Genomic DNA, 12,526 nt, shown 5'->3' on the forward strand with positions numbered 1-12,526 from the left:
CTCACATGGTCTTCACATCTCTTCCCAAATAAAAGTTTTGTTTTGTTTTGTTGTCTTCTCCTTCTTTATGTTCGGCAGTATCCTCACCACCTAATTCCGTTACAGAACTGCCTTCAGGTTCTCCCACCTCGTCTTGTGAATTGATGTCACTCTTCTCACCAAGATCCTCAGATAACATGCAGTCTTCCTTCTCATTGCACATCAGCAAATCCTGTATTTGTTTGAGATGACAAAGGTTAGACAAATCGTAATAATTCCGAGCTGTATCTGTGGAGAATCTGCAGTGTAAAAGAGAGTACATCAGGATAATTACATATTCAGATGCAACGTACCTGAAAGGCCAGCTCAGTATACTATATATTTTCACAAAATATTCCCAAAATTCGCAGTACTCGTCCATCAAGTGAGCAAAACTCTGATGAAAAAGAACCAAAAATACACAGCTCCGTAATTAAGATGCAGTCAGACGCAATGAGCTCAAGAAGCCACCACTTACGTCATATCTGTTCCCCATGAAACTGCACAAAAACTAATGGAGGAGGTTGTAAAAAACACCAGATGATAGGAAGGTTCTAATGACAGGGAAATCTTTTGCAGCCAGATTGGGCAGAAGGGAACAAAAACATGTCAGCTGTGTCTGTCAGGCCAATTGCACCCGATGGAGCATTAATGAAAGAATTTAATTTTTTATGGCCATTAATAACTGCTGAAACGAGACATGCTGTGGGTTTGGGAACAACATAATTGAAGACATTATACATTTATTTTGTACTGAGGATGTGCTTTTTCATAAGCTACTGACCTTACTTTTCCTAGTTCTTCAGTTAATAAATCACTGTTTCAGAATTCTCTCACAGTTATGTCTGCACAACATACTAGTGAGGGACCATTTCGTAAACTCCACTGTGTTTTACAAAACAAGAAAATTTTAACACGGCAGCAAGAGAAATGTATTGGTTTTACTCAAAATTCGCCACTCATGTCACTTCTCTGAAAGTTACAATTGGTTAACAAGCCAAGCAAAAATAAGTCACTGCAATTTCAGTGGAGTTCTTTTTAGATGCTAACCAAAGCAGAGGTGACAGATCTGTTTGAATGGTCACCATGCAAGTGGGGGCGCGGAGGTGCTCCATTTAATATTTACAACTGCAATTCCCCTCCAGTGCTTGGAATTTATCATACAGCACCTGCCTGTAACCCCCACCACTATCACTCTCCCCACGCATGCCCTGGCGAATGCGCATCTTCCGGCCATGGTATTTTGCCCAGACTCTAATTTTCAGCAGGTGCATCCAGGCGTGGGGGTGGGCTCAGTTTTTTAACTGGTGGCAAAGTTCTGCTGGGGACCCAATACTGCGGGGTATACTGCTGTACTCATGCCCAGGGATATGGGCAAACACCACATTGACAAGGAAGGCAGAGAAAATGGACTGAGTATGGTGTATGGTGGACTTGGTATACATGGCACCTCATTCCTGGAGGAACCCAAGAGCGGGATAAACAGTCTGAGCACAGAAAGGCAGTAGTCAAGTGAATGAAAACCACTATTACAAATCACTTGGCCTTCCATATAGGGGGTTTAGGAAATGGACCTGCGCTACACAGTAGTAAAAGAAACCACATGCAAAATTTCGGCCTCAAAATGGAATGGATCGAAACAAAAATGACAACAGGCATGAAAAAGGACAATGAGAATTGCAACGTGGAACATATAAAAATGGTCTGATAGAAACCAAAGGGAAAGGGAATGGCGCAGAAGAGAGAAGTGAGTATATACACATTTATAATGGCGTACCAAAAGGACAATGAGCCCAAGGTAAAATTACCATTGTCATAAAGAAACAACTAAAAAGAAACTTAACCATCTGGGAATGTATCAGCGACAGAATTCTGCAAGTACAGATGAAGCTAAAGAACCTTTTCATGGCAATTATTATTGCATACTCTCCAAGTGACTATGTTAATTCCTCACCCAACTGACAAGATCCCTTGAAAATAATAGGGAATCACAAAGAAATAGTTTTATTAGGAGACTTAACTGCAAGAACAGGGTGGAAAGCCAACAACAGTGTAGTGGAACAACATGTTGAAAATGCCATAAATAATAATTATGAAAGGTTGATAGAATTCCGGTTGCAAAATAACTTCAGTATTCCAAATTACCACATGAGATTTGGTGCATAAGAGATCTGCAGCTGAGATGCGTGATAATTAATTTAGCGAGATCCAATTCAGTTGTAGTAATATTTATTCAAACCATGACTGGTTTCTGGATTTTAAAATACAATCTTCAGGTTATAAAATTATTGTATTAGGCAACCAATAACATGCGGTCAGGCCAGCCAGTGCAAGAACTCCAATCGTTGCTTCTTGGCAGAAACTGTCAGTCCCCGGGCAGTTACACAGTAGGAATGCCAACCGTTACTGTCATGTTTATGTCATTTCGTTGTTTCTCTGTGGTGTATGGGCACTCAACAGCAAGGTTGGCGGAGACCTCACAAATATTAGAAGAAATGAATGTTAGTAAAAGAGCCAAAAATGTTGTCACATTCGCTCACTTGTGTGGAGCCACACAATCGCTCTGTATCAGACACTGTAAAACAGAGGCACAGGGGTAAGTGACCAGCTGACCACTTACAAAAAAACGTGTGCGCCAGTAGCCCTGTTAACACATCAAGAACATCTCCTCTAAATTTTTGGAAACAAGTTGGACAGATCACAAAACATTAAAACTCTAGCCACATTCATTTCAACTTGACTTAAAATAGAGGGCAGATCTGTCAGCAAAGATGCCACTGCCCTCTGGACTGAAAATAGAACAGAGTCTAGTAAAATGTGGCGCACAGTGATCTGTATGCCACAAGCGCCAGACACTGGAGGCTCTTCTCATTGGAGCAAGTAGCCATGTATCGTAGGACTGTGGCCTATGTGAAGATGAGTAAGGGGGACATCATCCCACCTTCATGTCTGAAAGGAAGTATGCCACGGCCGCATAGTGTACTTTACTAGACACAGCTTATTATCAGTCACTTCCAGCCACTCGTCTTCCTTCGACACATGGCTCTGTACCTCAGCAGGAAGGTGACAGCATGCGGGGTGATGGCACACCGAGGTAACTGATGGTTACAACATACCTATTTGGGTGCTACATTAGCTCTTTCATTCTGTATAATACTCGTGTAGCCTGGCACCCAACTGAAAGACACTTCCTTCCTCAGCCATTGTAGTTGGAGGAGGGTGCTCTGGATATTCTGGACTGCTTAATTTACTGTGTACAAGCTTTGTAGAGAGTGATGGACACTCAGAGAATCGGAACAGACAAGAATTTAACACTCAAAGCATCCCTCGTGCTCCAGTGCCCGCAAGATCACATATAGTTCCGCATAAATGGCATTAAAGACTCGTGGAAATCTGACCTTGAGAACACAATCAGGAAAACAACACATCAACCCATGGAGTCCCCCTATTTCGACGTACCTGTAAAGATAGGTGTGGAGTTGTGATGCTCAGTTAAAATGACAGAAAATGAAGTATTAAAGACATATGCTGGAGTACAATCTCTCCTGTACTGCACTAAATCTAAAATTACACTGGATTTCTGCATTAACCGTGATGGCAAGTGGTTAAAAGCATGAATTTGGTGTCATACAAGCTCTGCACCAATTGACTCCAGCACACACTGCATGTGGATACCAAATGGCATTGTTGCTCATGGACAATTGGAGAAAAGCATTACAAGAGGTGGACAAGCAACAGTATGGTAAGCAGATGAATTCAGAGCTGCGAGGAACTTACATGCTGATGCACCATGAGGAGCTGCCACCATATGGTGAGTAGCAGTCCCCCAGCCTCAGCGCAAAAACTGGGTGTGGCGCTGGTTCTGCCTTTCAGGTCTCTGAGGTGTGGTAACCACAACAATTTAGAGTTAAAAATGATGCTGCATTGGTCTTTTAAAATGGAGAATGGTATCCCTCATAAGCAAGTCAAATAAATTAAAAATATGATGAGAATGAATAAAATGAACGTACACACACATTGATCTGCAGGAAACAAAACCTGTCTCTGAAGCTCGTGCCTCTAACCTCCACACTGTAAGCTGCAACTGACAAGTCGCTGTTGCAACACTGGAGGAGGATCAGAAAACAGCAAAATTGTCCACAAAAAAGGATCATTGTTGGGACTCTGTTCTGTACACATGTTACTGTTTATGGCTATGGCAACATTTAGGGTAACATTTAAAACATTGCCCAGAGGGACACCATTCTCTTGCTCAAAACTATCTGAAGCCCTGTCACCAATGCAGCACCTAAAAAATTGCTTACAAAAGAAAGGCTGCATGAGGTGGCCAACAGAGCCCCGTCGAAGTTGCTCTAGATTATAACGTCTCCAAGTAGTGTTGTATGCCTTTCTGATCTCAAAGAAAATACCGAGACAGTGATGTTTACATAGGAAAGCCTGTTGAACAGCAGCCTCTAGCAGCGACAGGTTGTCAACAGTATACCAAAATCTTAAGAACCCACACTGATAATGGCTAAAGAGTTGCCAGGTCTCTAACAACCAGACCAGATGATGGTTAACCTTTCGCTTTAGGACCTTTCCTACACAGCTTATTAAGGCGATGTTCCAGTAACTACTGGGACATGTGTAGTCCTTCCCTGGTGTTAGGAGGGGAATCAGAATGGCCTGTCACTATGAGTTGGGTAAGTGATCTGTCTGCCAGGAGGATTTCCTTTGATGTTGCTGACAAATGTTGAAGCATGCAGTACCGGATTTGGTCATGACCATGTGCAGTATAATGAGTCTCAGACAGAGCCAGTCCCAAGTCCCACATGGAGAAAAGGGCAGCTGTAAGACTCAGAATTGTGGGATCTGAAGTCCAGTTTGCCCCTCTCTGCAATCACATAGTAGCGGCTAAACGCCAGATCCAGGTTGGCATTGGCAATAGTCCCTGCAAAATGCTGTGTCATGGTCTGAGCGATGTCTCCAGGCACTGTCTGGAGACACCCCTGTTTACTGGAAATCCTCCTGATGGCTTCCCATAATTTTGTAGAACAAGCAGAACTGTTTCATAGAATCCAGGAACACTTGTCATGCCTTTTCTTGCTCACCTTGGCTCTTGCAACTCGAAAGCTATGAGGTTGCCTGCCGTTGGGCGGCATTTAAACCGTCGAAGTGCCGCACACCTGTCCCAGATTGCTGAATGGTAGTCATCAGTCCTCCAAGATACAGGTTGCCTCTTAAGATGACATGAGGACTTAAGGAAGGCTAAGTCAGCGGCATATGAATTACTTGTGTGATATGGTCCACCCATCCCTGGATGCTGTCGTGGTGTTCAAACACAGACAGCTAGCTGAACCGTGACCAGTTAGCCTCACTGATCATCCAGTTCAGTGGCTTCTGTTCCAGCAGTCCCCCATCCAGTAGCGGTCACTGGAATGAAGGTCATCAGTTGCTTCCCACTGTGCTGAGTCTGCAAGGGCTGGAGAACAGAAAGAGAGGTAGATTTCTGAGGACAATCCAGTAGCAGTCAAGAAATGAGTGGGACTGCCTGTGTTGAGGATGCATGGCTCCTGAGACTTCATGAGGTTCTCAGACTTGACCCCTGGGGCAAGTAGTCCGAACCCCATAATACATTATGGGCATTGAAATCACCCGGTAGGTAAAATGGGTAGGGGAATTTTGCAATGAGACCTGTGAGAGCCTCAGAGTCTTATCGCATCCTGTGGAGGTAAATACAGGGAGCAGATAGTGATCTTCTGACCCGGATGAACAGCAATGGCTACTGCTTGTAGGTCAGTAACCAAGGAGAAAGCAGAGGAGTTGTGTGTGTTATTAACAAACACAGCAACTCTTCCCTTGGCTCTTTCCTCAGTCACATCATTTTTCTCGGTGGTGGGTATAGAGCCGTAGCACAGGGACATCAGTGGCTTTGGAATGTGTTTCCTGTAGACATAAGCACAGAAAGTATGCCTATGCCAGGAGTTTCGGTTCCTCCATGTGAGATCTGAACCCATTTATGTTTCACTGTAGTATGAGAGCCTTTTATCATGGGATTGCACTTTTAACTTGTCTTTCCACCAAGGTGGGGAACACACAACAGGTGGAGGTTCAGCCTTGGGGCAAGATGGTTGCAGTGAATAGACTTCACAGCCCTTTGGCTATGAAGCGGAAGCAGTATAACTGTCAAGTCGAATGACACCGACAAGGTCTGACAGTCTGCTGCCTGTTTTCACCTGGGTTGCTGTTTTGGTCCGAGAGGGCTTTGTAGGAGCTACTGCAGCAGTAGTGGAGCACTTGATTTTTTACCACTTCTGCCTTTGACGGGAGTTTCACAAGGGTGATGACTGTGGCTTTGTCCAATGTTCTTGGGAGGGCTATGGGATCTACAACAATTGCAGCTTGACAGATGCAGTGACAAACACGGTACTAGTGCTAACATTAGCAACCTTTGTTTGTGTAGAAGTGTTTAGTGTGAAATAGGCTTCTTAAGGGCCAAAGCAAAAGATGTAGTGAATGTGGGAGGCTGCATGACCTGACAGATCTTCTTGGCTTCACCATACGGGATTCATTTTGATGTTTTAATTTCCTGTATCTTCCTTTCTTCAAGGAAGACAGCATAGCCCGTACTCCAGACTGGGTGATCCCCAGAGCAATTCACTTACTTTGAAGGAGAGGAGCAGCCCTCTCTCTCATGGGCAGCCTCACCACATCTGCGACAAATGGCTTCACCCTCATATCCTAAGGTGGTGTGCCCAGAGCACTGGCATTTCAAACAGCACATTGGATTGGGGATATAGGGCCACACACTTAGACAAAGGAAACCTGTCTTGATATGCTGTGGGAGTTTTGTGCTATTGCAGGTAAGGATGGAAGAGTCAGATTTTACAAGATCCGCATCCACCCTTTTCAGTAAAAGGTCTCTTCTTGAGCTCTCACTTTCGGTTCCTCCCTGTATGTCAATTCAAGGTGTTGTGGATCTCCGTTTCTGTGCCATATTTCTCAAGCAAACTTTCTGGAGGTTTGTCGCTTGTTGCGAACTAGCAGTTTAAACCTACAGTGTTCATTTTGTAATCACCTGACTGATTTCAACACACCTGTGACTCCCTCTAAACCATTTTGAATATAAAAATATGAAAACCTTCTCAAAGCGGCCCTCCTTACATTTCACAATCACAAACACATTCTGCCCAGCTCTCTGTTACTATTGAATGAAGAAATCTCTGTAAATCCTGAGTCTGGAGGACTGGCTACATGAGCCCTCTTGTTAGTCGGGTCTCAATACTAACCAGCAGCCCATACACTTTGCTGGGAGGAAGAAGAGGGAACTTCAAGAGTTCCATCTTGGTCCCATGAACAACTAGGGAAATAAAAGTCCACCTAGACAGAGCCCTGCATGCCTAGGTAAGCCTCATACACTACACAGTTGAGGTGCAAAAGATCCCACAGAGATTGCCTGCTAACGGTTGTTCCACCTAAACAGCCATGCATCTTGTCAGTGCATAGCAGACCTTGACATTGACCCACAGCTTATAGTGACTAGGACCAGCAGTGCGTATTAGACTCTAGCTCAGGATCCCCTGGGTGCCAAGCCTGTCCCAGCAAATGAATGCTGAGCCCCTGAGGGCTGTTTGTGTCATTTAAGAAGGGAAGCAGGAGAGATTGTACAAACTATTGTGGTATTAATGCCACCCATGGCAAAATCTACACTTGTATACTAAAAAAAGAGGATAGAAGAAGAAATAACTGAATCTGAAGAATAAACTGGATTCATATCTGGTCTCTCCAATGCCGATACAGTAATTATCCTCAAAAATGTAGTTCAGAAAAGAGCAGGTAGGAGGTGTCTTTGGAGACCTTCAAGAAGCTTAAGACACATTTCCACAAAACAAGTTGTGGGCAAGTCTGATTGATAATGTGTGTCACCAAGCTATGTGGAAGCTGTCAAATTGTTCTACAAAGGCTGTATGGCACTGTTAAAAATCAGAAATCCGCTGTTTGTCAGTCTTCGGCGGCTGGCGCGCTGCCAGGATGGCCTTGAGCCGCCTTATCGGCGGGGTCAAAGGTCACGCGCTCAGAGAGCTGACGTAACATGCTGTTGCATACTCTATGTCGACAGATTCTAGATGTACATTCCCCAGTTCTCAGCTACGCTACAAATCAATTTATTTATGAAAATACAAAGTACAGTCTCCAACAAATTTTACATATTCACATGTACCTTTACCTTTAATCCAAATAAATACAGTTTCATTAACAGATATCTTACGTCTATTGCGGGTATACAAGGAGAAGGGTGAGGGTGACATATAAGATGATTTTCCAAAGTCTTTATTTGCATTTTCACAAACATGGTATGTGCGATAGGCTATGACGTCACGGTCGACGAAGCTTTCCAGTCCTGATACATTGGGTACACCTGTACCACCTCGTACAATTGCCACGGTTAACCAGCCATTACCATGCGAAAATGTATCGTTCAGATCAATACTGAAGTTCAGTCTACATCCACAGAAGACAGCGGGTCCATCTAGTAGTGAATGTGCAGCGACAGATTTTATAGTATTCTTCTTCTTGTCAGCAGCAGATGTTGTCATTTCAACGTCTTCTATTGTTTTATATATTGTCTGCTCAAGAGTTTGATGTGAGGTGATAAAGAACCAGCTGCTTGAGGAGGCTTTAAAACTGTGGGAAAGAAAATGTGGAGGAATAGGTATCCCCATAGATGATGAGATTTTTGCTGATGCTGCTGTGGATGAGGAACATGCTACTTATGTTCTTCACACATTAAAAGAAAAATGTAAAAAATGGAGAATTACTGTAAGCATATCTGAAGGAGGGAGAAAATATTGTTAATTACATGCAAGTGGGTGCTGATATTGTTACTTTAAATACTTGAGAGTGACATAGTTGTCAAATGTTATAACTGTAGCTAATATAAACAACAAAATTGGCCAGGACACAGGGGCCATAAAACAGTTAAACGTGCCCTTTGGGACAATAACACAAGCACACAGAACAAAACAAGTCTTAAAATTACAGACTTTGCTTGAAATTATTTGAATAGCAATTGTTGCAATTAATAGTTAATGTATAGGGAATGGCCAAAAATGTGGAAACACCAAAAAAACAACACATTTCCATGCCCAGTGCAGTTTAGGAAACCCTTTGGCATTCAAAACAGCTTCAGGTCCTCTTTGCAATGAATAAATATAGGTTCTGTATGGCTTCCAAGTGAATCTTATACCAGTCTTCCTGCTAAGTAGTGGCATATTCAGATAACAATAACGATGGAGGTGGATATGGATCACACGCCCTTCTCTCCGAAGTAGACCACGAAGCTCGATAACATTGAGATCTGGTAACTGTGGTGACCAGGAAAGATGCAGAAATTCATCCTCTTGCTCACAGAACCAGTGTTGGATGATGCATACTGTGTGAACAGGGGTCATGTTGTCTTGGAATACAGCATCACCATTGAGGAACAGTCATTGTACCAGCTAAAATGGTCATGCAGCAGTAATGCAGCCTTGCAGAGTGGGCATGGGGTCCATGGAATCACCAACCCCCCACCATGTTTCACTCTTTGGATGTAAACTTGACTAGAAGCTGGAAACAGTGTGACACAAGAGTCATCTGATCAAATTACTTTCTTCCTTTGCCAAATAGTCCAGGTTTTGTGGCTTTGGCACCACATTTTCCTGTTACAGGCGTTTGCATCCTGATATGTAGTTTTGAAATTCCAGCCCGCCCTTCAATTCCCTGCTTTGTATCTCCCTTCATGTTGTTTTGGTGCTGACAGGGCTTGCGAGTGTGACATTCAGTTTTGCGGTGACTTTTGCTGCTACCATCCTCTTCTTTTTCATCAGTGTCCTCTTCAATTACCGTCTGGTATGATATATCAACACACACACTTTCAGCGTCATTGTGACGTAGGTGGATGATGTTTTTCTGCTTTACCTATATGTTGCCTCATGACCAAAATCTTTGGTCAAGTTGGTTAGGGAAGCACCCATCATATGAACACCAACAATTTTTCCATGAGCTCTGATATAATGCACTCACAACTACACAGAACACTGTTCTGACCACAAATGACACTTGCAACATGTGCCATTCATGGTCAAGTACGACAGTGCAACCTTCAGAAAATTGGGCTAGCATCTGTATTTATGTTCAAGCGGGCATTTCTCACTGTGATTCCATATTTTTTCCAACCCCTGACATTTGTGATATCTTTGATATTCTCCTTGCTGTGTTTTTACAAGCTTTTTGTACTGAAATACACTAATTTTTTCTTCTGGTCCTTCCTTTGTTGAAATATTTCTCTTCACAGTTGCCCATCAGATTTCTATGTGGTTCATGTCGGGTCTGTTCCCAAGCCAGGCTTAAAGCTTTGCTGTTTTTCTTCCAAAAATCTGGCTACTCTGCCTTACAGCATAGTGCAATGGCATGCATGCAGAGCCTATCATCATTTGAGAACCTTTCACTGATTTCATTGGTTTCACAGAATTTCTTTGTACTGATGCTGCTCCATTGTGCCATCAGCAGTGTACAGCTTGCCTGTTCCTCTAATAGACATCTCACTCCTGACCATTGTTGATGTTGGATGTTTTGTTTGCTGTTGAATACACTCTGTCTTGAATACTTCTCCTGGTCTCCTCCAGATTTACTGACAGATTCCTCCATTGTAGTGAATACAGATTCATCACTGAAGCATACTTAGGTCAGAAACACAAAATTCTGTATTAGATGAATGATAAAGTTTCTATAAAATGCTTAATTTGAAATGAAAATCTCTTGAGTATTAAAATATTATCAGAATATACGGCAGAGAAAAGTAAGTGGATATTTCTAATATCACTTTACATGTTGATAAGTGCATGCATTCACATTACAAGATACGGTATAATCCGAGCCATCAGCAACCTAATTGTAGGACAGAACTTATAAAAAAACACGAATTGTTTCGTAATCGGGGGTCTAAGTTACAAGAAGAGAAAGATATACTTTGTTACTTAAGATTGGTAACTTAATTCAAAATAATTGAAGCTTTTTGAGAGAAACTGTCAACAGTTGTGTTGCTGATAATATGCAAATGATGATGATATTTTATATGGGATATATTTTTGAATGAAAAGCATATTGCGGTTTAGGTAAAAGTAATTCAAATGAAAGGATGGATTTTACCACGATTGGTGTCCAACAGCTGCCGCTGAAGACTCTGATGTAGGCTTTGCAGACATTTTGTTGTGCTATGACCAGCCCTGGATTAATTCTTCTGTGAAGAGATTGAACAAGGACCTGAATGGGCCACTTCAGGCAGTTGTGAAGTATAATATTAGAATCTTTTGGGTGGGTATCACTACAATAATCATAGGCTACAGTTGAGTAAAAATGATGATGATTAAAAAAATAATAAGGAGAAACCATGCGGCATAATGTACTAGAAAAATTCGCAGTAGATGTAAAGTTAACAAAATGAAAACTGCTTATGGTTTACTAGAACAAAAAATTTTGTACAAGAAGAAATACATACCTGGGAAAACAAAACTAAAACACTATACCGCAGTGGTAAGAGCAGAACATTTATATGAATTTGAATGCTTAAGAATGAACTGAAGCTGCATAGAATAGATGTACCGGAAAGAAAGACCTTCAGGAAAATGATGAGTGCAGTGCAAGCTGCATATTGTTGGAAGATGAGAAGTATCAAGGAGATATACAAAAATATAGAAAAATTGTCAGAAGTAATGGCAAAGCAAAGATGAAATTACAATGAAATGAACACCCTAAGCTGCTTACAGGCGTTGACATACGTCAACGGGGACAGATGAAAATGTGTGCCCCGACCGGGACTCAAACCCGGGATCTCCTGCTTACATGGCAGACGCTCTATCCATCTGAGCCACCGAGGACACAGAGGATAGCGCGACTGCAGGGATTTATCTCTGGCACGCCTCCCGCGAAACCCACATTCTCAACGTATTGTCCCGCACTACATTCATAGTGCCCCTGCCCATTGTACTCATTACTTGCGGCACGTTGACGATTCCCGTAAGAGTTCGGGCTCTGTTTGTGCATTCGCACAGAAGAAGAAGATGGTCAAGTGGCCGGTGAGCCTTAACTATATATATACTAAGAAGGTATCTGTTCTTTAGGACATGATACTAAGAAGGTATATATAAAGCAAAGATGAATCTTCTTTGAACACACCTAGTAAATTAATGAGAATACTCCTGTATTTTTGGGAAAAGAAATTGACAGTAGTAAGGATTACACAAATGAGAAAAGAACTGGAAAGATACAACATCGAAGTATCAGAAATAACAGAAAGAAACCATATTAAGAATAAACTAGTAAATTTAGAAGTCTTTCAGGGAAGAAGAAATAAAAAATGGGTAATAACATGGACAAAAGAAAGGAAAAGATAACATGGGGAGAAAATGGAGTACTGGAAAAATAAGAAATAACAAGAACAGAAGTAGAAGTAGTCATATTATTTTAGTTGGTCAATATGAAGATTTAA

At 42.1% G+C, this 12,526-nt stretch overlaps 1 protein-coding gene and 1 non-coding gene across 3 annotated transcripts in view; one reads left to right on the plus strand and one right to left on the minus strand.

The window, feature by feature from the left end:
* The window catches only part of LOC124795188 (INO80 complex subunit D), a 156,604-nt gene that overhangs the window by 109,756 nt on the left and 34,322 nt on the right, over window positions 1-12,526 (plus strand). The gene's annotated exons all lie outside the window — the stretch shown is intronic.
* Window positions 11,842-11,915, minus strand: Trnat-ugu. Its single transcript has one exon. It is a non-coding gene; the product is annotated as a tRNA-Thr (tRNA).

Source organism: Schistocerca piceifrons, chromosome 4 (assembly GCF_021461385.2).
Source record: "Schistocerca piceifrons isolate TAMUIC-IGC-003096 chromosome 4, iqSchPice1.1, whole genome shotgun sequence".
Taxonomy (NCBI): domain Eukaryota; kingdom Metazoa; phylum Arthropoda; class Insecta; order Orthoptera; family Acrididae; genus Schistocerca; species Schistocerca piceifrons.